We start from the raw sequence: 12,428 nt of genomic DNA, 5'->3' as shown, positions 1-12,428 counted from the left end.
AGAGTAGTGGGCCATGTGAGGAAATATTTTATGCTATCAACTAGTACACTAACCTTTGTTAAAAGAAATTTACCCTTGATATTTTGTGGCCATGCCATTTTGGGGGTTTTCCTAAAAAGTTTTTTCTGTGGGGGCCAGGTGAATGGAAGCTAAGAGGCTTTGATTATTTGACCTCATAACCAATCATGCAAGAAAATCTTAAATTAGTGCCAAGGGATGGAGACCATTTAGAGCTCATCAATGGAGCATGATTCAAGCCACTCCAAAATTTAATTCATTAACTTTGTAGTTAGTGTTCCTAGACATTTCAAATTAAAGCTAGCAGATGGAGACCATTTATAGCTCATCACTAGGAAAGATTTCAACTTACTCTAGACTTGCAGAGATCCTTTTGGAGTAGTCTTTGAAAACCCTTAAGGAATAGGAAAGTCACCTTTCCTTGTGCCTCTTGATTTATGGAGAGATTGTGGTGAATCAATGGAGGATCACTTTTGGAGCTATCCCTTCTTGCCCTGGTGGTTGATCATTGATGAGTCTATCTAGCATTGCCTTTGATTATATGGGTAGGCCAAGATTACTTGGGATGTGGGATTGTAGGACTTATAGGTAGGTTTTGTTCCTTCACCTTTCATTACTTAGGGCTTACTAGCATGGATTTGTTTGATGGGGCCTCAAGTATGTCATGAGGATCATGCCTATTCTTAGGCTATCATGGCTTAGCACCATCTTGTAGAGGTTTTTTGACTTGACATTACTCTTTGCTTTGCACTATAGACCTCCACCTACATTGGTGGGCATGAGTTGGGAGATTAATGCTAGCATCCCTACCACACTTGGAGATCAAGATGTATAAAGGCTATAGATGGCACCCAAGCCCTATTAGACATTAGAGATGATGGTTTCTAGCTATAGTCAACACTCTTGTAGCAACATGTATAAGCTCCTTTCCATCATGCACACATAAGTAAATAGAGATACATGTAGACATTGATAATGACCAATGGTCAATAGAGAAGAAATAGTAAAAATATAGTGCTCCAAAGATGAGAAAACCTCTTACAAAAGGTGTGCTTAGGGTGTCACCCTTTTGTAGATAGGGTATTACCAAGAGTGGATCTTGGAACCCCAAAACTATCTTCTAGTTGCTTCTATGAGGCCTTAGTGGGCTTATCAAATAATGATCCATTAGACCTCCTTGCTATTATGCATTGTAGCCAATGGCGAGGTACTTTTCTTGTGCTAATACAAGAACTCCTTGTTGCTCCTATTTGTAGGAAATGTGTGAAGTACAAGGTACACTGATCCTAGACCTCCTTGCTACTTTAGAGTGTAGCCAATATTGAGGCATATAGTGAATTATAGATCACATGATCTAGGGGTCTATTTATAGGGCTAGGAGCCTTTGAACTAGCCAACCATCTACAAAAGTAGTTGACTAGTTTGTCAACCCACCAAGGATCTAGTTGGATCCTTCTTAGATCAATTGAGACTTGCATAGATCCTATATGGATTGCATGTTGTTGGGTCTTGCCCCAACCCATCTATAGCCTCTTGGACCTATAGCTGACCATCTACAATCTTATGTACCTGCAATAGTTTGCTATAGTAGTTGATTGTTCCTATGTAGTATGCACAATTCTTATAGACCCACTTGGACATGTGGCAATCCCTCATCGGGATGCATCCTTATTTAGCCATTTGTTGCACTTTCTATGTTGATCTAGAATAAGCCCTTTATTTATAGGTGAAATCAATGCATTGTGTCTTTTTTGCCCTGCTCCCAAAAATCTTTGTCTCTATCAAATGTGGCTATGCTGAATGCAGGTCAATGACTCGAGACCAGGTCTATATATTAGCTCAAGCCATTTACCCATGCTATTGCAATTCAGGTACAAACCTTTGATTAGCCTCGTACTATCTACCTTGTAGGGGTACTCATTTTGTACTAGTATGCTATCCTTTTTAGGTCCTATTGTAGCACCTTAGCTTGCTGTCTAGTGCTTGCAATTGTGGATCTGCCCACATGGAAGTCTTTAGACCTACCCACTTGGCTCCCCTCTAAGTAATTTTTGATGCCTCATATCCTCTTCATGGGGGACCTCATAGTGTGGAGGTGAACACAATGCTCCCAATGCCCCCTCTAACCCACCCACAATCAACCAACACCCACTTTCCAATGTAAATGCCCAATCAACTCCCATAAAAAAGCTCTTAGAAAAAAGTTGGAGATGTGCTTTATATTTGGTCTTCAAACTCTTAGCTCATGTTTTAGGTCAAGATTCACTGAGATAAACCATCTTAAAACACACATACAATCTAGGTAGCACTCAATGTCCATGGTACCACCATCCTTAATCACAAATAGGCTAGTGTACTCAAGAAATCTTGGCATAAACCTTAGGCACATCTAGCTATGCCCCCTAGAATATAAGGACAACTTGGTTGTTCTTAGATAGCTCCAACTACTGATACTCTTTGGACGGGGAGCAATCTACTACCTCCAACTGAAAACATTTTCCTATCCTTATCATGTATGAGAAAAGGGCACCTCCACCACCCTATCTAAGTATTATACACGAATGGGCCAAAACCACTCATCCAGATCCCCTTAAATCTCTTGAAGAGGATGGCCCTTCCATAACCAAAGGCACCACCTAGCCCTTCCTATCCTATATGTCCATGGTCTAGTCCCTACCCAAAATCCCCACGCTGTAATCTCGATATGATGAGGACAATGGGGGATTGAGGGACTATTAAGAGAGGTTGCCATGTGAAGAGCACATGATAGTCCTTATTGGGTTGATTTATGTGTAGCCACTTGGGCCACCCAGGCTAGCAACTTTGGCTAGCTATTTGCCACTAGCCATGGGTCTAGTATTAGCCTAGCCATGAGCCCTCTACTAGGATGTGAAAAGCCAACATAAATAAATAGCAAATAGCCCTTGTATAGGGCAAGACAACTAGCTAGTCGGCTAGTTTAGAAAGATTGGTGGGGTTGGCAATTAGGGTTAGGTTGGAAACAACCCAATTGGTTCTATAAATAGGGCCAATTAGTCTTTTTCTAGTTAGGAAGACTCGGAGCCTTATCTTCGGGATTTTGTTTGAGGATGCCGGCTTTTTTGGATGGTCCATGAAGGATCGGGTGGAGATTTTGCCTGATTTTCTTGAAGGTGTAGCCTTGAGTTGGCATGAGGCCTTGCCGGACTCTACCAAGGATGACTGGGACTAAGCGGTGGCTGCAATGAAGCAGAGATTTGGGGTAGTGGAGTCGCCAAATGCTTTGATGTTGCAATTGGATTGGTTCTATCAAGGAGAGGGTGAGATGGTCTCTGTGTTGGCAATCTGATATGAAACTTTATGGACAAAGTATGAAAGGGCAGCTTTGCGAGATGTGGCATCTACATTTTCCCTCCAATAAGTCACCACAATGTGCATACCTATAGTCAGCAGGAGAGCAAATGACACAGGGGAACATAATGAATGGAACATAAATTTTGACCTACATTTCAAAAGCATTATTTTTAGGAAATGTATAAATAAAAATAAAAAATTTAGAAGAATTATCCAAACTTCCAAGCTCCAATATGTGCTACATTACTTAAAAGCTTAAACAAGCATACCTTACTTGAAAACTATATAAAACATTTGGGTAGCTCCACATCTTGTTCCATAAGACATATTGATACCATTTATGCAATTGTGTCTAAGCCCCCACATGAAGGTGGCTTAGGTTTGTCATCTTTTCAACTGGACATATCAAACAGTGGCTTTGATTGTAAGAAACTTTCATTAGGGGAGCATTGGGGTCTCAAAAGGGCCTCCAATTAGTGTTTCCTAATTTCAAGGGATTAGAGAATGATTTGAGGTGTACCAATGAGAGTGCTAGAAGGTGTGGGGCAATGGTATGTTGAGGTGGAGGGTCGGCAGGCCTACAGAGAGCCCCTATTGGTTGCTCTCCTTACACTAGGGACCACTCAAACCATCCCCCCCCTCTTAACCCATGTTTGACCCTCCTACCAGGTGCACCTCCCCCACATGAGCCCAAATCTGCCTTCAATGGGATGGTAGGGCCCTTCTGGCGAATTTTTCTTCTCCCCTCCCTCTTTCTAGGGCCTCTGCCCCCATTATTTTGGTCCAGCCTGCCAAATCACTCAGATTTGGACCAAATCCCATGCATTTTCCCTCTTTCCCCTCTTTCTCTGCTCCCTCCTGCTCTAGCCTACTTGCTACAACTCCTCTCTCTCTCTCTCTCTCTCTCTCTCTCTCCCCCCTCTCCCTCTCTTGTGCCTCTGTTGGAGCTCTGTCCCTCTCCTTCTCCCTCTCATGTGCCTCTGTTTTTGTTGCTCTGTCCCTCTCCTTCTCCCTCTCCTGTGCCTCTGTTGCTAGTGCTACTCTGTCCTTCTCCTTCTCCCTCTTTTATGCCTTTGTTGGAGCTGCTCTGCTATCCCTCTCCTTCTCCCTCTCTTGTGCCTCTATTGCTACTGCTCTGTCCCTCTCCTTCTCCCTCTTTTGTGCCTCTGTTGTTGGAGCTGCATTGCCTTGTGTAGGAGTCCCATTCTTGCTGTTGCAACCTCTGCAAGCATGGCGAGGAGAAAGGCTACAAGACCACGCAATGTTGTGACCTCTTGTGTCTTCCACAACACCAGAAATGCATTGGATGATTGGATCCCTTGCACCTATGGCTTAAATGATTGGATAGTGATGAAAGAATCGGCCAAAGGTCCACATAAGCTTCCCAAGAGCAAAAGAGGTGACATCTTGCATGAGTGGAAGGGGTGCATCTTGAAGTTCAAGTTTGGGAAGAAAGGATGGCTCACAAAAGTGCAACATGTTTACATGGGAAAAGATATGCAGCTTCCTCCATTATTCAATCAATCTAGGATACCATCACACTGTGAGCCTTTCTATCTATGTACCTTTTTCACCTGTAAGTGTAATGAGTCCATTTGGAAATTTTGTATTTGGTTTCTAAGAGCTCTTATTCATGGTGGCAGATGTTTTCCCTTTGGACCTCGAGGAGTGGAAACGAGTTGAATCATTCATAGGCAAATTCACTAAGATTCTACTACAACAACTCTTTGCTCTCCTACAGGAGCTTTTTCCTTCTTTCTTTTCCATCTCATATAGGATACAACTGCTCTTTCCTCTCCTATTGTTTTCCCAATAGGCATGGTCTGGAACACAGTGACACAATGTGGTAATGCTGTGAGCTCTAGTGTGTTCTGGAGGCATGGTCAGCAAGAAAGTGACACAAGCTGGCAATATTGTGAGCTCTAATGTGTTATAGAGGCATGGTCAAGAACAAAGTGACCAAAGTGGCCAAAGATGGCAATATTGTGAGCTCTAGTGTGTTCTAGAGGCATGGTCAGGGAGAAAGTGGTAGAAGTTGACAATATTGTAAGCTCTAATGTGTTCTAGAACATGAAAAATGCATTGGATGACTTGAACTTACAGATTGACTAACTAGATAGTCATGGAAGGTTTTGCCAAGGGTCCACATAAGCTTCCCAAGAGGAAGGATGTATTTCTTAGACTATGTACCTTCCTTGCCTATCTTCTTTACAAGACCCTATTTTAACATAGGAGTGGGAAGTAGTGGAATCTTTGATATAACTAACAATGGACTGTCTGTAAGTTATGTGCAGGAATACCTTTTAGTCATGGAAAACGAAATGTATAGTCCTTCAACTTTACTTGAAATGGTGAAATAGTGGGCAAGAATCTAGAGAAATGCATGAAAATGTCCATTTTATCCTCGTGCAACATCAAACGATGTGTTTGACTAGTACAAGCTGTCCATAAATTGTAGGTTGGGCATTTTGGAATTTGCATAAGTTTTCTTCATGACTTGGAGGACATTAAAAGCATTGATGAATTTTATTTTGATGGTTTTTGTGTGGTTTCATGTCCAAAGTTTTTAGGTAATATGTATAAAGTTTTCATGCCTAAAGTTTTCATGTCTAAAGTTTACAGTTTATACCTATTTGCCTTGCTTGCATCATTAAAGGAGACAATGCCATGATGGTAAGCATCCTATGTATTGATTTTTATTTTATGGTCTTTTAATGTAATGTGCTTTGTTAGGTTTGCTAATGTAATGGTTGTTGAATTGATGCAGGAGGCATTTGAAATCTCTCATTGGTGCACTATATTAGTCGAGCAGGAGGATACGTTGTGGTCTTCCACATCCAATTCTTAGAATGGCCTACTTAACTACTAAAGTGCATCAAAGTATTGATAGCTTGATCATTGTGATCCACATCACATGGCTTCCCCTATTGCATTGTATCCCATTGGCAATGGTGTAAAAAACTTTGTGCCTAGCTACCCTGAGAGGAGAGCCTTAATGGTATTAGTATCTTACTTGGGGATTTCAAAAGCCTCTTTTTTCTATGTATTAGAGGTAGCAAATAGGAGGTATAGGCTACGAAGAGTCTTTGTATTTTAATGGAGAGATTATAATACAAAAATGTACATTTTATCACATTCTCTTCCTTGCAAGATACCATGTCATAAGCAATAATTTTGATTGAGTCATGATTGGAATTTTGAATGTGTTGTTAATTCAATATAAGGTAATGTTGCTTTGAATTGTAGAGTATTGAATACACTACCTCCAAGTTTGTTGTTTAGAGAGGTGAACCTTTTAGATGCAAACTTGTCCCTTTTCCTTCATTTGTATCCAAAGTAATTACAAATTTATGACCCCCTCAACTTGTGACTAATTTTTGAAGGTCTTCTACATTGAATTTGAACATTCAGGGAAAAATAGGGTTATAGACCATATTTTTCTAGTCAAATATCATAGAGCTACTCATGCTCTCGATTTTGAACTAAAAAAATTTGCAATCGGAGTTATAGCGCAAAAGTTATGGCTATTTTACTATTCTCTTCATATTCCATGCAATTAAGTTCTATTACTTGTATATATATTCTTGTAAAATTAATTTAGGAAAATATTATGAATATTCCAAGTCAAAATAATACTCTCGACCAAGTTTGGTAATTTTGGTGACCATTATTGGAAAATGTAGGAGGAATTTGACCACGACGCAGAAGGCAAAGTTGGTCAGGACATCATGGGCTGTCCAAAAATGCACAAACCTGCCACGGTGCGAATTTGGCCATCTGAACACCCTCTAGATGGCCAAATTCGTGCCGTGGTGGGTTTGTGCATTTTTGGACACCCCATGATGTCCTGACCAACTTTGCCTTTGCACCGTGGTCAAATTCCCCCTTTATTTGCCAAAAATGGACATCAAAATGGCCGAAGTTGTCAAAATCCTCCATCTACCTCTTCAAAATCTATATTTCTTCATAGGAAATCATGAAGTGCATCAATCCTTTACAAGGTGATATAGTAGCCAACCTAAAAATTAAAATAAAAGATACATGGACATAGCCAACCTCCATGACTAAGAAAACATAGAAAATGAAAATTTTAGATTCCTCTTCAAAATATATATTTTCTCATGTAATGCATCAAATTACTTCAAGGTGATTTTGATATGAAATCAAATATTTCATTGACATAGCCAACCTAAAAGGTGGCTCCAAAGGCAAGATAAACAAAGAAAATGAAAATTTACAAGGTGATGTAGTGGAAGATCAAAGTCCTCTGGATTAAATTAAAAATTACATTGACATAGACAACCTACAAGGTTCCTCCAAAGCGCAAGAAATTATATAGAGAATTTATTGCCTAAGGGTCTTACCAGAGCTATGCTACAAGGCACATAAGTTGTCATATTGACCAACTGTTATTTGCTAAGTTACTTTGTAAATATTTTCTTTTCCATGTTTATCTATGTTGAAGTTGATGCATCTATGAAGACACATGGATTTCAATTAGGTAGATGAAGGAATTTGACAATTTGGGCCATCCCAATGTCCATTTTTGGCAAATGTTGAAGGAATTTGACCGCGGCATTGAAGACAAAGTTGGTCAAGATGTCATGGGGTGTCCAAAAATGTAAAAATCCACCACGGCGTGAATTCACCCTCCAAATGGCCAAATTTGCATTGTGGTGGGTTTTTGCATTTTTGGACACCCCATGATGTCCCGACCAATTTTGCCTTCTTTGACGTGGTCAAATTCCTCTTACATTTGCCAAAAATTGACATTGAAATGGCCAAAGTTGTCAAATTTCTTTGTCTACCTCTTCAAAATCTATATTTCTTCATAGAAAATGATGAAATGCATCATTCCTTTACAAGGTGATGTAGGAAAATCTCAAATTTTGGTTTTTAAACACCATCTAATCAATGTGGTGCCATGGTCAAATCCCTTCTACATATGTATTGGAATGGCCAAACTTGGTAAACAACATTTTATTGTCTTGTAAGTTACATCAAAATGTGATATAACTTTTGTGTGCAAGGTTTTTAAACACTCCATCTAATCAATGTGGTGCCATGGTCAAATCCCATCTACATATGTATTGGGATGGCCAAACTTAGTAAACAACATTTTATTGACTTGTAAGTTACATCAAAATGTGATATAACTTTTGTGTATAAGCTGACATAAAAAAAGATGCAATATTAAAAACAATAGATAATTAAAATAGACATAACAAAAGATTCACCATTTGGCCATAGATACATGAAATTTTTTTGCTTTAAATAGAAGAATATTATTAGAAATAGGCGTTTGTATTTCAAATTGTATTACAAAGAGGCTTCATAGCCTATTTCTCTTCTTCTTCAACTCTAATACACCAATAATAGGGTCTTTGAATCCTTAACTAAGTCCTTAGAAAGACCGCTATGCTATTTTGGAATCTCACATTCAACTCATAAGTTCTTATAATCTCATGTACAACACATTGGAATGGATCATGTAGGTTGCCTTGGGTCAATACAGTGAATTCTCCATGCCTTCTTGTTCCAAATGGATAGATTCTCCATTCCTTCTTGCTACTACACACATGAAGAAACATCATTCTAGAAATTTAAATTTAAATAGATGTAATGCATCATGTGAATTCTTCTTCTTCAATAAACTTTTGGACTTCAAGACATACATTAGCAGCATCACAAGCTGCAGGCATCTCATTTGCATCACCATTCCCTTCAAGTCCTGCATCACCTCCAAAACAACTTGCTCATGCATGACTTTGTGTCTTTCGATATGAAGAGTCCATATCATCCATGCCCACCATTCTCATATCATCCTCCATGAAAGTCCTGAAAGAACAACTAAGGGAACCTTAGCAAAAACAATGCACCACTATGGATAATCCAAAGTAAGAAATTACATTAAAACACTACGAAATTAACATATTATCTCATATTCTCCTCTTTAGAGCACCTATGGAGGTTCAAGATGCTTCTTTTCTTGAAAAAAACAATCATGGATCACATATTGATCTTGCAACTATACAGTCACATGGTAACATGGGAGATCTCCTCAAATGGTGCCATGAATAGTTGCAGAGTTTACAGAGACTATGATAGGCCATGATAGAAGGTAGGTGATGTTTGAGGAGGGATGAGAAAGACCATGAATGATTACGAGGGAGGAGAAGCAAGCGGAGGACCAGGTGTGAGGATGAAGGCAGATGAATATGCATGAGTAGGAGGAGTAGAAGCAATAGGAGCAGGCGTGAGCATGAGGAGGAAAGAGGAGCTTGCATGAGTAGGAGGAAGGAGGAGTAGGCATGAGCATGAGGGAAGCTGAGAATGGATGAGCACGAGGGAGGAGGAGGAGTAGGAAAAAGGAGCAGGGGGGGAGGAGGAGGATGCATGTGGGAGGAGGGAGGAGGAGGAAAAAGCAGTAGGGGGAGGAGAAGGATGCATGTGGGAGGAGGGAGGAGGAGGCGTGTGGACAAAGGGAGCAGGAGGGGGGGAGGGAGGAGGGAGGCAGTGGGAGGGAGGAGGAGGAGGAGGAGGAGGAGGAGGAGGAGGAGGAGGAATGGGACGTGTGGAAGAGGAGGAGGGAGGAGGGAGACAAGGAGGAGGATGGGGGGAGGAGGAGGGAATTCAAATTCAAAATTCAAAATTCAAAAGTTTGACTTTGGAAGATGGGGGGAGGAGGGAGAGAGAGGGAATTCAAATTCAAAATTCGAAATTTTGACTTTGGGAAAAGTGCCCCCTCCTTAGTGTAAGAGGTGTAAGAGGTGGCCCCCTCCTAGGTGTAAGAGGTGGGATCAACTGGGCTTAACCCACCTAGGTAGGGGGGGTTACGACTCCCTTGGACCCCACAAGAGGACTTGCATTTGGCCTAATCCATTTCTTAACCATTCCTTATGAGGCCCTTTTGAGACCCCAATTCTCCCCTAATGAAAAGAAAATATGTATACAATTTTTGAACATCCAATGTAAAACCATATAATAGAATAAAAGAAGTATGAAACCAACCTTCAGAGTACGAAAGTGTTGAGATGGAAGGTATTCTTCTCATACCAAAAAAAATCAAGGAAGAATTTCTATTAACATGTAGAATTTTGGTAAAAATTCTATCTCTAGCAACATCTAGAATTTTGGTCTTCAATTTTTAAGATTTCAATAGGCAATCATGTATTGGGAACAATGAATTGCTTAATAAGGGGAGAAGAATATGCATACAAACTCATAAACATATCTTTTTCATTCATCCTTGATCTCATTTGTGTCACGTAAGAAATGTGAAAAAGATATCCAAGTATTAGCATAGACACGCTCAATCAAATCAACACCATCAAGGAGGACCTATAGTTTTTGCATTCATGCTTCATATCTTTTGCACTAGAAAAGAAATCCTAAAAATAGAATATGGGTGCATATGTAGTTGGTAGATTGTGCACTAAGATCTTGACATGTTTGAGAAGCTATATTGAAGCCTATGAAGAGGCATGTCTTGGGATAATGAAAGTGCCTCCCCACTTATGAGCTACCATATGAAGAAGACATGGGGGAGATTGACCTCCAACACAAGATGGGAAAGAGAGGGTATAGTCAAGGCTACCATGTGGGTAGAATCTAGCTACCACATGGGTAACCAGTACATGTCCTCCTTATATTAAATTTAGGTAGCCACATAGGCCACCTTGGTTAAGTTCATTGGCTAACTATATGCCTTGCAGTTAGGAGGATGATTAAAGCCATTTATATTGAACAATAGGGCACATTGTTGCTCTAGGAGGAGATGCAACTGAAGTTGTACAATAGGAGCAACATTGACAAGAGAGCCTATATGGTGAAGGGTAAGCTTGGCAAAGGTAGCCCTAGGAAAAAAAGGATTCCAAGGATTCAAAAGTTGCTGGGGGACTCTTCTAATGCGGAAAGAAATAATAACAACAAGACAAAATGTTTATACAGTGACAAGATTAAACATTTTGCAAAGGATTGTAAGGAGAAGGTGGCTGATCAAACAAGGAGGACAAGTCAAAGGAAGAATTTGTCATGACATGCTAATGTAATGGAACTTTTGCTGGTGTTGATTCTAAGTCTCTCTGGAGATAGAGTTTGTGGACCCAAGGGATACAACGTTCATGGTGGACATGGATGAGTGGTGCATTGATCTAAATTTTTGGTGGAGAATGCTAGGTGTTGCTCAGAGTCTTGCAACCTAAGGACATGTCCAATACTAGAAATAGAAAGGGAGGTGCTCATTTAGCTCACTAGGGGGAGCATGTCAATAGAGTCACAATCAGATAGTGAAGATGAGGTACTTTCAAGAGATATGGCTTGTTGCAATAGTGAGAGACAATAGGTTGAGTTTCTAGGGTATGTTTTCTCAATTTATATTATTGGAGACTAAGTATATAGCTTTAGAATAAATGCATGATCAGGTGTAGCCAATCGTGGAACTATTTTTAGGGCATTTTAAAGGCCGTGCTATGATGCATTAGGGTGGCCAAAATTTTAAATTTGGGCTAGGCTGGCACTCTTGTGGGGTTTTTTCTCGTCATATTGATTGCCACATTGGCATAATGATCAGACAAAACCTATCAAAACGTGTTGGCATAACTTTTTTGAACATCTTGTAGAGCTTAATACATGACACTCCAAGCCTTTACTCCACTGGTATACAACCATTCTGAACACAGTGCAGATCTTGACACGCGCCACTCCACACCTTTACTTTACAGGGGCCATTAGTCCATGAGCATACAACCATTTTGAACATAGTGCAAATCATGCACATTCCACTCTATGCCTTTAGTGGAGAGGAACATAGGAATACACACCTTTACTAGACAACAATATAGTGTATGACACATGGCAATTTGCAAAGTAGCGGGACCTCTGCACTAGTTCTTGTGTGCCACCAAGATAGCTTACAATGACCATCATGCTAGCTCAACAAGAGAGCTCCTTTAGCATTTTTTAGTTAAAACTAGCATAGGGGTCTCGGGAGCTTTTGGTATAGCTATTTTGGTGCAAAGAATCAAATCAACCATTTTATCTTGCAAGAATTTGCATGCCCCATTTCAAAAAGCAAA

This window comes from Dipteris shenzhenensis, chromosome 32, assembly GCF_047967505.1.
Source record: "Dipteris shenzhenensis isolate YYH24624 ecotype China chromosome 32, Dip_SZ_1.0, whole genome shotgun sequence".
NCBI classification, from domain to species: domain Eukaryota; kingdom Viridiplantae; phylum Streptophyta; class Polypodiopsida; order Gleicheniales; family Dipteridaceae; genus Dipteris; species Dipteris shenzhenensis.
This window is presented reverse-complemented; position numbering follows the sequence as displayed.